Genomic DNA, 10,000 nt, shown 5'->3' with positions numbered 1-10,000 from the left:
CTGGATCGGGATTTTCCTGTGCAGGCCGATCCCACATTTTTTGCTAATCTCGGTGGCCGATCCGATCCAAATATCGGATCGGGACATCCCTAACATGTAGGCTAATAGTCAGAAATAGGCTACAGCATACTTACCTTGGTCTTTTTTGTGTAGCTTTGTTGATAAACATCACTTTTCAGCTACGCAGACCTTATTATAATGGGCGCGCACACACAATTCTCCATAGAGCTTCCTTGGTGAATGTCATCTGACCATGGGCAAGTGCAAGTTTTCTGATAGCTGGTTACATAATCCAAAATATGAGGCCTGGTTGACCAAGGACAAATGGCTAACCAAAGCTAGGTGCAAGATTTGTACAAAATCGTTCGACATCTCGAACATGGGGGAGGCGGGGGTTATTAGCCATATGCAAGGGCAAAAGCATGGGGGAGGCGGGGGTTATTAGCCATATGCAAGGGCAAAAGGCGGGGGTTATTAGCCATATGCAAGGGCAAAAGCATAATCGTCTTGTTGCCGCTTCTTCAGCAACCAAAGTCATGTTTTTGTCTACATCCAACGTGGGACCAAAAACGACCAACACAACGACCAATGCAAGCAAATTCCACACAGCAAATGATGAAAGGTGAGAATTTTCTAATTTTAGCTTGTCGCTATACTCTTCAAATGACTAGCTAACATCATCTGGAAATGTATTCACCCCTTGCATGTGATGTCACGTTTTGTTCGCGCCACAGCAAAATAGCCTAGTGGACGGCAAGAACACGAATCAAATCAATGGGTTGTAATGGGACATATCGCACAGCTAGGAGATTATAGTGAGATTTAACCGTAGTAATGCCCTTCCACGACTGTTGGCTTATTGTTTGGAATACAACAACATCTAGCTAACTTAAGCTAATCACAGCCACCGCTCTCATGTACGTTTGGAATGCATGTGTTAACTGTTCATGTAAGACAAAAGTGACTAACCGTGTTAAGTTACATTAAAAGTGTTGTGCAGTCATTGCAAAAGGGAATGTATTTGTAATTCAGTGGTAATGAGATCAGGAGCTTAATGGCTAGCATTTTTTTAGTCAAATGAATTAGCTTAACAGAAGTCAGTTTACTGCCACTTCATTTGTGGTGATATATTGCCACCCTTTGGCGTCAATGTGCTATAACTTCTAGATTTAACCAGAGACTTTCTAATGAGGAGACTCAGCACTCAAAAAATACTCCATAGAAATGCATGGGGCTAGTTTGTCACGCCAATATGGCCGTTGTCTACACATATCCCACCCCTTCCTCGGCAAAACGTCGACATGTGAATACATTGAGCCAATCATATGGTGTGTTGTGAAGACATCGTGCCAATCATGTGTTGTGATCTCGCCGCTGGAGCAAGATTGGTGTCGTGAAGCCTTAGCGACGCCAAGCAGTTCGATTCCAAAGATTGTGCCCAATGAGTGCCCATAAAACGTTGGTATATGGCCGCCGAGTGGAGGGACTTGCCTAGAAGGACTTTGATTTAACTGCATTACAGATTACTGGTATGTATGTTCCTTAGAAAAAAAGTGACTTTTTTTTAAGTACACAGGGTGTACTGAGATGTTAATGTTTTTTACACAAGCTGGTCATATATGTTGTTACTTTTGTTAATTTGTATAATTAAACTCATGAGTCAATGTTAACGTTTTAATTCATAATTGATTGATGTATAGGTTGTGCCACAGCACACCGACATGCCTTTTATTATCATAGTGTTATTTAGTGTGTAGTATAATAGATTTAGCAATTAGTTGTGGGCTGTGAAATTAATCGACAACTATTTGGTGGTAAAAAAATGTTCAGAAAACACCTAATCAATTAATTGAGAAGATGATGTACAGGTTAATTAGCTATGAAAATATGTTTGTTGCAAACTCAATGTCATCTCAGTGATTTTTATTCTTTTTCTTTGTTTTTCTAGAATCACAGCCTCAGCCACAGCTACATCAATGAGGACCTTTGATCTGTCAGCAGAACTGTTGTGGGTGCTTGACTTGGTCGAGAAGCATGGCTCCTTCAACAGCTGTACAGGGAAGGGTGACCTTTTCCACCTCATGTTTCCAGACAGCAACATAGCCTCTAAATTCAGTTGTGGGGATGACAAAGCAGCCTACTTATCAACCTTTGGTATTGCGCCGCATTTATCATCCCTACTTTTGTCAAAAGTAAAATCTACAAATGCATATGTCCTACTGTATATGATGTATATCTCAGGTTTTGGGATGGAGACTGTGTTAGCTCAAGATTTTTTGACTCACATTTTCTCGGACATGCATGTGCTGTTGACCTCCATGATCAATTACGTACCTGTACGTAACTGCAACACTGTTGGGATCCATGGGCTGTTGCAGCTATCCATGGATGGCCCACATGTTAACTGGAAATTATTCGACACACTATCCAGGGGCTTGGAGGAGGAGACTGGCTCCAAACTCCTGAACATAGGGAGTTGTGGTCTCCACATAATGCACAATGCTTTTAAAGCTGGGAGCAGTGCTACGACGTGGGACATTGAACATACACTAAATAGCCTTTATTGGCTTTTTAAGGACTCCCCAGCCATACGTGATGACTTCACAAAGGTTACAGGCTCAACAGTTTTTCCCCTCAAGTACTGCCAACACAGATGGCTCGAAAATATCACTGTGCTTGAAAGAGCCATTCTGATATGGCCACAAATTCAAGCTTATGTAGTTGGCGTTAATGACTCTAAAGTACCACATCCAAAAAAACAAGTCCTTTGAAACTATTGGAAAGGCATGCGCTGACCCTATGTTTCTGGTCAAAGCCAACATCTTCCTCTCAATATCACAAGAATGCCAGCCTTTTTTGATAAAGTATGATATGATAAACTGATAAACCCATGCTACCTTTCTTGGCTGATGATCTTTTCACCATACTGAAGCATCTTCTCCAGAGATTTGTCAAAGATGACACACTTCAGAGGGTGAAGACCCCAATGAAGCTCTTCTCAGAAGACTTCAAAGAGCGATCAAATCACAGAGATGCCTCCCTTATCAACATAGGATTTGTTGCAGACAAGCTACTTACAGAAATGAAGCTGAGGAAGAAGGTCTCTGAGCGAGATGTCCTCTTGGTTAGGAAAGAAACCAAGGAGTTCCTTGTTGCAGCTGTGATAAAGCTGCTGGAGAAATGCCCTCTAAGGTGCACACTGGTGAGAAACTAGATCCACAGAAGATAAAAGAGAAACCCGATGTTGATCAAAGTCAAAAGTCAAAGTCAAAGTCAAAGTCAGCTTTATTGTCAATTCCTTCACATGTTCCAGACATACAAAGAGATCGAAATTACGTTTCTCACTATCCCACGGTGAAGACAAGACATATTTGACCAATTTTAAGTCCACAGACAACATAACATTCAAGTAAAAAAAAAAGTAAGTAAATAAGGAATAAGAGGGCACATATAATAATTGAAAAATAAGAGCAGCAACATTTTTTTTTTGAAATTGTGCATAGACAGTCAATAAAATACTAGTGCAAATACTGTAAAATACTATAAAATACTGTTTGACCTAAGTAATAAAGAAAGTGGCATAGTGGTGCAAGTTATTGTAAGAGCAGCAGAAGTGTTGTGTTTTCAGGACAACAACACCAAGTTGTAAAGTGTACAAGTGTGCAAGTGTTCAAGTGTGCAGGTGGAGTAGTGCAGGCGGCCATTGTGGGTCCAATGTCCAGGGTGTTATGTAGCTGAGGGTGGAGGGGGGAGAGGAGGGAGAGAGTTCAGCATCCCACAGCTTGGTGTATGAAGCTGTTGGTGAGTCTGGTAGTCGCGGGAGCGAGGCTTCTGTACCTCTTCCCAGAGGGCAGTAGATCAAACAGATTGTGAGCGGGGTGACTTGCATCACCACAATTTTGGTCGCCTGGGCGGGTGAGGTGGGTGGTGTAAATGTCCTTCAGGGAGGGGAGTGAAGCACCAATGATCCTTCCAGCTGTGTTCACTATGCGCTGCAGGGCTTTCCTGTTGTATTCAGTGCAGCTTCCGCCCCACACAGCGATACAGCTGGATAGGATGCTCTCAATGGTGCCTCGGTAGAATGTGGTCATGATGGCTGGTGGAGCACTTGCTCGCCTGAGTTTCAAAGAGAAAGTACAGGGGCGCTGAGCTCTCTTCGCCAGTGATGCAGTGTTGGTGGTCCAGGAGAGGTCTTCACTGATGTGCACCCCCAGGAATTTGGTGCTGCTCGCTCTCTCCACCACAGCACCGTCGATGGTCAGTGGCAGGTGTTGGGTGTGACCCTCCGGAAGTCAACAACAATCTCTTTGGTCTTGCTGACGCTCAGCAGGAGGTTGTTGTCCCTGCACCACGTGGTCAGATGGTCGACCTCCAACCTGTATTGAGTCTCGCCGCTCTTGGTGATGAGACCCACCAGAGTTGTGTCGCCAGCAAATTTCACTATGTGATTGTTGCTGTAGGTTGCAGTGCAGTCAGCGCGTCAGCAGGGTGAAGAGCAGCGGACTGAGCACGCAGCCTTGGGGGCCCCTGTGCTCAGTGTGATGCTGCTTGAGGTATTGTTGCCAACACGTACTACTTGGGGCCTCTGACAGAGGAAGTCCAGTAGCCAGTTGCAGAGGTAGGTACTGAGTCCCAGTTTGTCAAGTTTGCAGATGAGTTGTTGTGGTATTATGGTGTTGAATGCAGAACTGAAGTCTATAAACAGCAATCTCACATATGAGTCTCTTTTTTCCAGGTGGGTGAGGGGCTGGGTGGAGGGCAGAGCAGATTGCATCCTCTGTAGACCGCTTGGCTCGGGTATGCAAACTGGAAGGGGTCCAGGGTGGGGGAGAATGGCTTTGATATGTGACATGACAAGCCGCCAAAGCACTTCATGATGATGGGTGTCAGTGCCACAGGGGCGGTAGTCATTGAAGCAGGATGGAGCAGTTTTCTTCGGCACAGGTATGATGGTGGCAGCTTTGAAACATGATGGGACGATGGCTTGCTTCAGGGAAGTGTTAAAGATGTCTGTGAAGACATCCTTAAGCTCCCCCCGCGCAGTCCTTCAGCGCCACGACCTGGGATGTTGTCTGGACCTGTTGCCTTATGGGTGTTGATAGCAGCAAGTGTCCTCTTCACGCTGTCGGGCAGAGAGGCACAGGGCTGCTCATGTAGAGGGGATGGGTCTTCTGTGGGCAGGTGCTGTTTTGTGCTTCAAAGCGAGCAAAGAAGCGGTTCAGGTTGTTGAGCAGAGGGATGTTGCTCTCACAGCCTGTGGCGCGGGCTTGTAGTCCGTGAGGGCCTGAATGCCCTGCCATAGGCTTTGTGAGTTCCTGCTGTCTTTGAAGTGGGTGGTTATCTTGTGAGTGTATTCCTTTTTTGCTTCCCTTGATGCCACGGGACAGGTTGGCTCTCGCTGTTTTCATGCCAGCTTCATCCCCAGCTCTGTAGGCTTTGTCTCTGGCCCTCAGCAGCCTGAGGACATCCCCCCTGTCAGCCATGGCTTCCAGTTAGCCCGAAAGTGATGATGTCTTTTGTGTGGGTCACATCATCGATGCACTTGGTGATGTAAGAGGTTACAGTGTCTGTATACTCCTCTATGTCTGTCCGTTGTTGTAAGTGGCTGCCTGCTTAAACATTTCCCAGTCTGTTGTGTCAAAGCAGTCTTGAAGAGCATCGGAGGCTCCCCTCAGGCCACACTTTTACCTGCTTACTTAACCGGTTTGTTCGCTTTTACCCTTTGTCTGTATGCGGGCATTAGCATAACAGTGATATGGTCTGAAAGTCCAATGTGGGGGAGGGGGGTGGCTTTGTATGCTCCTTTGTGTGTAGTGTAGACCAGGTCCAGGATGTTATCTCCTCTTGTTGGAAAATCAACATGCTGGTGTAGCTTTGGAAGTACAGTTTTTAGATCAGCATGGTTAAAATCTCCAGTGAAGATGGTGAAACCGCCTGGGTGTGCCGCCTGTTGTTCACTGACAGCCTGGTACAGTTCACTAAGAGCCGCGTTCTTATCGCTGTTGTTGTTGGTAGGCGGGATGTATACTGCGACTAGCAGAATCGCAGTAATTTCCCTTGGCAGGTAAAAAAAAAGGTCGGCACTTTATGATCATAAACTCTGCCAGTGGTGAGCAGTGTTTGTATACTACTACAGTGTCCCGGCACCATTCGTCACGGATGTAAACACAGATTCCTCCTCCTCGTGATTTACCTCCCTTTACAATGGCCCTGTCTGCTCGATAGCATGCTAGCTGCTCCAGTTGTACAGCAGAGTCCCGAATGTTGTCATTTAACCAAGTCTCAGTGAAGACGAAAGCACACAGCAGTTACTTACTGTCCGTTCGTTGATCTCAGCAGTCGATGTGATCCATTTTGTTGTCCAGTGATCGCAGACATTTGCCAGGAGAATGGATGGTATGGCTGGGCGAAGTTGGGCTGGCCGCTAGCCTGGGCCCGACGCCCGCTTGCCCTCTTCTGCTTCCTCGCACACCGCCCGACGCTTTCTTTCCGGGAGGAGTAGCAGGCGAAGTCCGTGTTGTTGCAGGCCGGAGTAGTCCGAAGTTCCTTTAGCGCCTCTGTTGCAAAGTCCAGAACGCTGCAAAACTTGCTTTTGCAGATGTCGATTAAAAACTGCCTGCTGTACTTTGTAGTACGAGGTAGTAAGACAAGACGAACACGTAAAACTTTCGACAAACACTTTTAAACGAACAAAACACCGCACGGTTGGGACAGAGAGAGGTCGCTGCGTGTGTACGCCGCCGCCATCTTGGATTCAACTTGGATTCAACTTTTGATCATCTCAAGTGCTGGACGGATCAGAGAGAACCAGTGTGACACAATTCTCAACCAGTTCAGGGACTTTGCAGTGGTCTGCAAAACAAGTGAGGATGTCATACAGTGGCCCACTGGTGCTTACTCTAGACTGGACACCTTTTCCATGCATAGCTGGCCAAAGAGAAGCCACTGAAAGATCTGTGGGAACTTGTTGAAAAGGTTCTCCTGCTGTCCCATGGCCAGGCTTCTGTAGAAAGAGGCTTTTCTGTTAATAAGAACATCATAGTCCCAAACATGAAGGACAGAACCTTGATTGCCCAGTGGGTAATAGTAGATCATCTCCATCATGTGGGTGGGGTAGCTAATGTAGCAATGACCAAGGAACTGCTACAGTCTGCTGCCTGTGCAAGACAGAGGTACCATATGATGAAGAGGAGAAGAAGAAGGAGCACAGAAACGGAAGCCAACTCAAGATGAGGTGGACCAACTCAAGATTAAGAGAAAAAAGCTTCAGACCACCATAAATTCACTTCTAACATCTGCTGATGAACTTGCAATTGAAGCAGACAATCTGTCTTTGCTGGCAAAATCAAATGCCTTCAGAAAAGGAGCAAAAGACAAAGAACGAGGTGGTGAAATATGACAAAGACATTGAAAAGAAAACGAATGAATTGAAGAGCCTTTGAGTGTATAGTCTATACAGGTCAGTTGTGGATGTAAACATGTTTTAGGTTCGAGGTTCGTCCTACAAGGTTAGCTGACAGTTTGAAACCTGAGTGTGAATAATGTATCTAGGATGTATTTTACTGGTGTCGGGCTGGCCCTAGACTTAAATGATGGTTTGTGTGTATGTGTATCAACATGACACTGCATATGCATATGTGTGTATATGGTGTATATGTCACTCAGGAAATATTTGTCTATTACCACCTCCACTGGCGCCTTAATGCAGAGGCTTACCTGGGCTTCAGCCCAGGGGCCTCGACCAATGAGGGGCCTCCTAATAATAATAATGATAATCAATAATAAACGGGCGGTCCCAGTCATGTAAGGCCATTAGCCAACTCTGGAGCTAGCCTACTCTGGAGCTAGCCTACTCTGGAGCTAGCCTACTCTGGAGCTAGCCTACTCTGGAGCTAGCCTAGATAATTGAGCACATCGTACAGCTCTACAATTACATCCATGCAGAGGCCCCCTTTGTCTTCTCCAATTCTAGAGTGTAACAAAACGTAATAAATCCTAATGGGTGTAGAGGAGCTAGAGGAGAGGCTGAAACTGACTGACAAACTTATCATACAAACTCTGGAGATAACGTAGGTAGGATTGAAGTAACGATAAACGAATGACATGGATTCCTGTAACTGTCCATGAAAACAGAAGGCATAGCAGGTAAATATCGTAGCAAATAGCCTGGAAATGAAACGGCTTTAAAAACATGTATTTCACTTGTCTCATTGGAGTGAACGCAGAACATGGGCTGTGGCGCAAATAAATGAATTAGTGATCTGCATCTCCGTTCACCAACAGCTAAGTTTGTGGATACATATAATAGTGTAGCGTCGGTGGATGTACATGTCTAACGTTGAATGAGTGTCTCCCAGAATGCAGTGCGAGTGAATGCTATAATGTGTAATGTCGGTTATAATAGTTGTAGTTGCGTTTATCATGTTGTGTATTTGTTAGCGTGTTAGTCTCTTTGGTTGTACCTCATGTGTTTATCCCCGTGTTGATGTGTGTGGTAAACCCTTATTGTGTGTAGCATGTGCGGCTGAGACTACCCCTGTGTTGCCCTATGTAGTTATCCTAGTATGTCTGATTGTGTCTGAGTCTTCCTGTTCCAATAAATGGCCGTCCTGGCCAAAGGTGAATCTTGTCTGAGGGTGAGATCGCTACATTGGTGTCAGAAGTGGGATGGGCCCCTCCCGGGGCGCGAAGATCTACGCCAGATCAAGATGGAGAAGAAGGCCGAAGACCAGACCAGCAAGATGGCGGCGAACCTCAGCAGATGTTCCAATGGTCCTTTTTAAGGACTAGCCAGCTCGCTGAGCTCGCCACTGCAGAGGATGGAGGACCTTCCGGCCCGGCGCGGGACCTGTGCAGGCGACCAGCGGGACCAGCCCTGCACAGCCGACGAGAGCTGCCAGCGCTGGAGGAAGCGGCCCCGGCTGATGTTGCGGAAGTGTCCGCGGCTGGCAAGAAGTTCCCGGCTCGACGCCAATGTCGATGCTGCCGTCATCCGAGGATCTCATCCATAGAGAGTGCGAACTCTCTGACGACCTTGGAACACGACCACAGCGGCCGGGTTTACACCGCCAGCTACTGAAGAACTTCCAGAGCGCCAGCTGCCGGTCGAGAGTGTGATGGAGTCATAGCTGCTAGTTCGGGAGCTTGCGGTGCTCCAGCTAGTGACCAAGAGGGTAACGTCGACCTGTAGAGCCTTGGGAGCTATCGCTTTGTGGACTGTTGAGATTTGAAGCGCGACGTTCGGTTGGACGCAAGTCTGCGCCAATGTTTTTCATGTTTTGTGTGTGAGTTCCTGTGTGTCCCGAGCCTGCTGGGAGGGTCGGGGTTTCCATTTCCCGCCACAGTGGAGCATCGTTGTGCTCGAGAGACAGCCGACAATGAATAGGGTTCATAGTAAATAGTTTTATGTTAATGTCATGTTTGACTAATTTCAACCCATTAGTGTAACAGTTACATTGCACGGTTTATTGCTGTTTGAATAAAATTCTGTGCATTGAACACGTTTGGGTTTGGTTTAAATTGGTTTGTATGAGCTATAGTAGACTACCTACCCACAGGGGTGCTGCAGAAATTTTGGGCTGTACTTAATACGCCACGTGTTAACAGTTGGATTTTCAAATAATTTATTTAAATAATGAAGTAATGAATTATTTGCACGGTGACGTCCACATAGTTTGGAAATATAAGTATGGAAAAGTATGGAATTTTGAAATGGGAAATGTGTAGGAACCCTGACACACGCATACACGCACACACACATGCCAGCACACACACACACGCACACACACATGCCAACACACCCAACGCCATGCAGCGCGCACAGGCCTACTGCCAGGAGAAGGTACACACATGCGCACACACACACATGCGCGCACACACACACACACACATGCGCACACACACATGTGCACACACACAAGGTATCACAATGAATGTGATACTAAACATCTGTGTATGTATATGTGTGTGTGTGCATTTGTATGGTGTGTGTGTGCGTATG

General features: G+C 46.2%; 1 protein-coding gene across 1 annotated transcript in view; it reads left to right on the top strand.

Moving 5' to 3' along the window:
* The window catches only part of mre11a (MRE11 homolog A, double strand break repair nuclease), a 55,655-nt gene that overhangs the window by 28,211 nt on the left and 17,444 nt on the right, over positions 1-10,000 (top strand). The window lies entirely within an intron of this gene.

The sequence above is a fragment of the Alosa alosa genome, chromosome 15 (genome assembly GCF_017589495.1).
Source record: "Alosa alosa isolate M-15738 ecotype Scorff River chromosome 15, AALO_Geno_1.1, whole genome shotgun sequence".
NCBI classification, from domain to species: domain Eukaryota; kingdom Metazoa; phylum Chordata; class Actinopteri; order Clupeiformes; family Clupeidae; genus Alosa; species Alosa alosa.
This window is presented reverse-complemented; position numbering and strand designations above follow the sequence as displayed.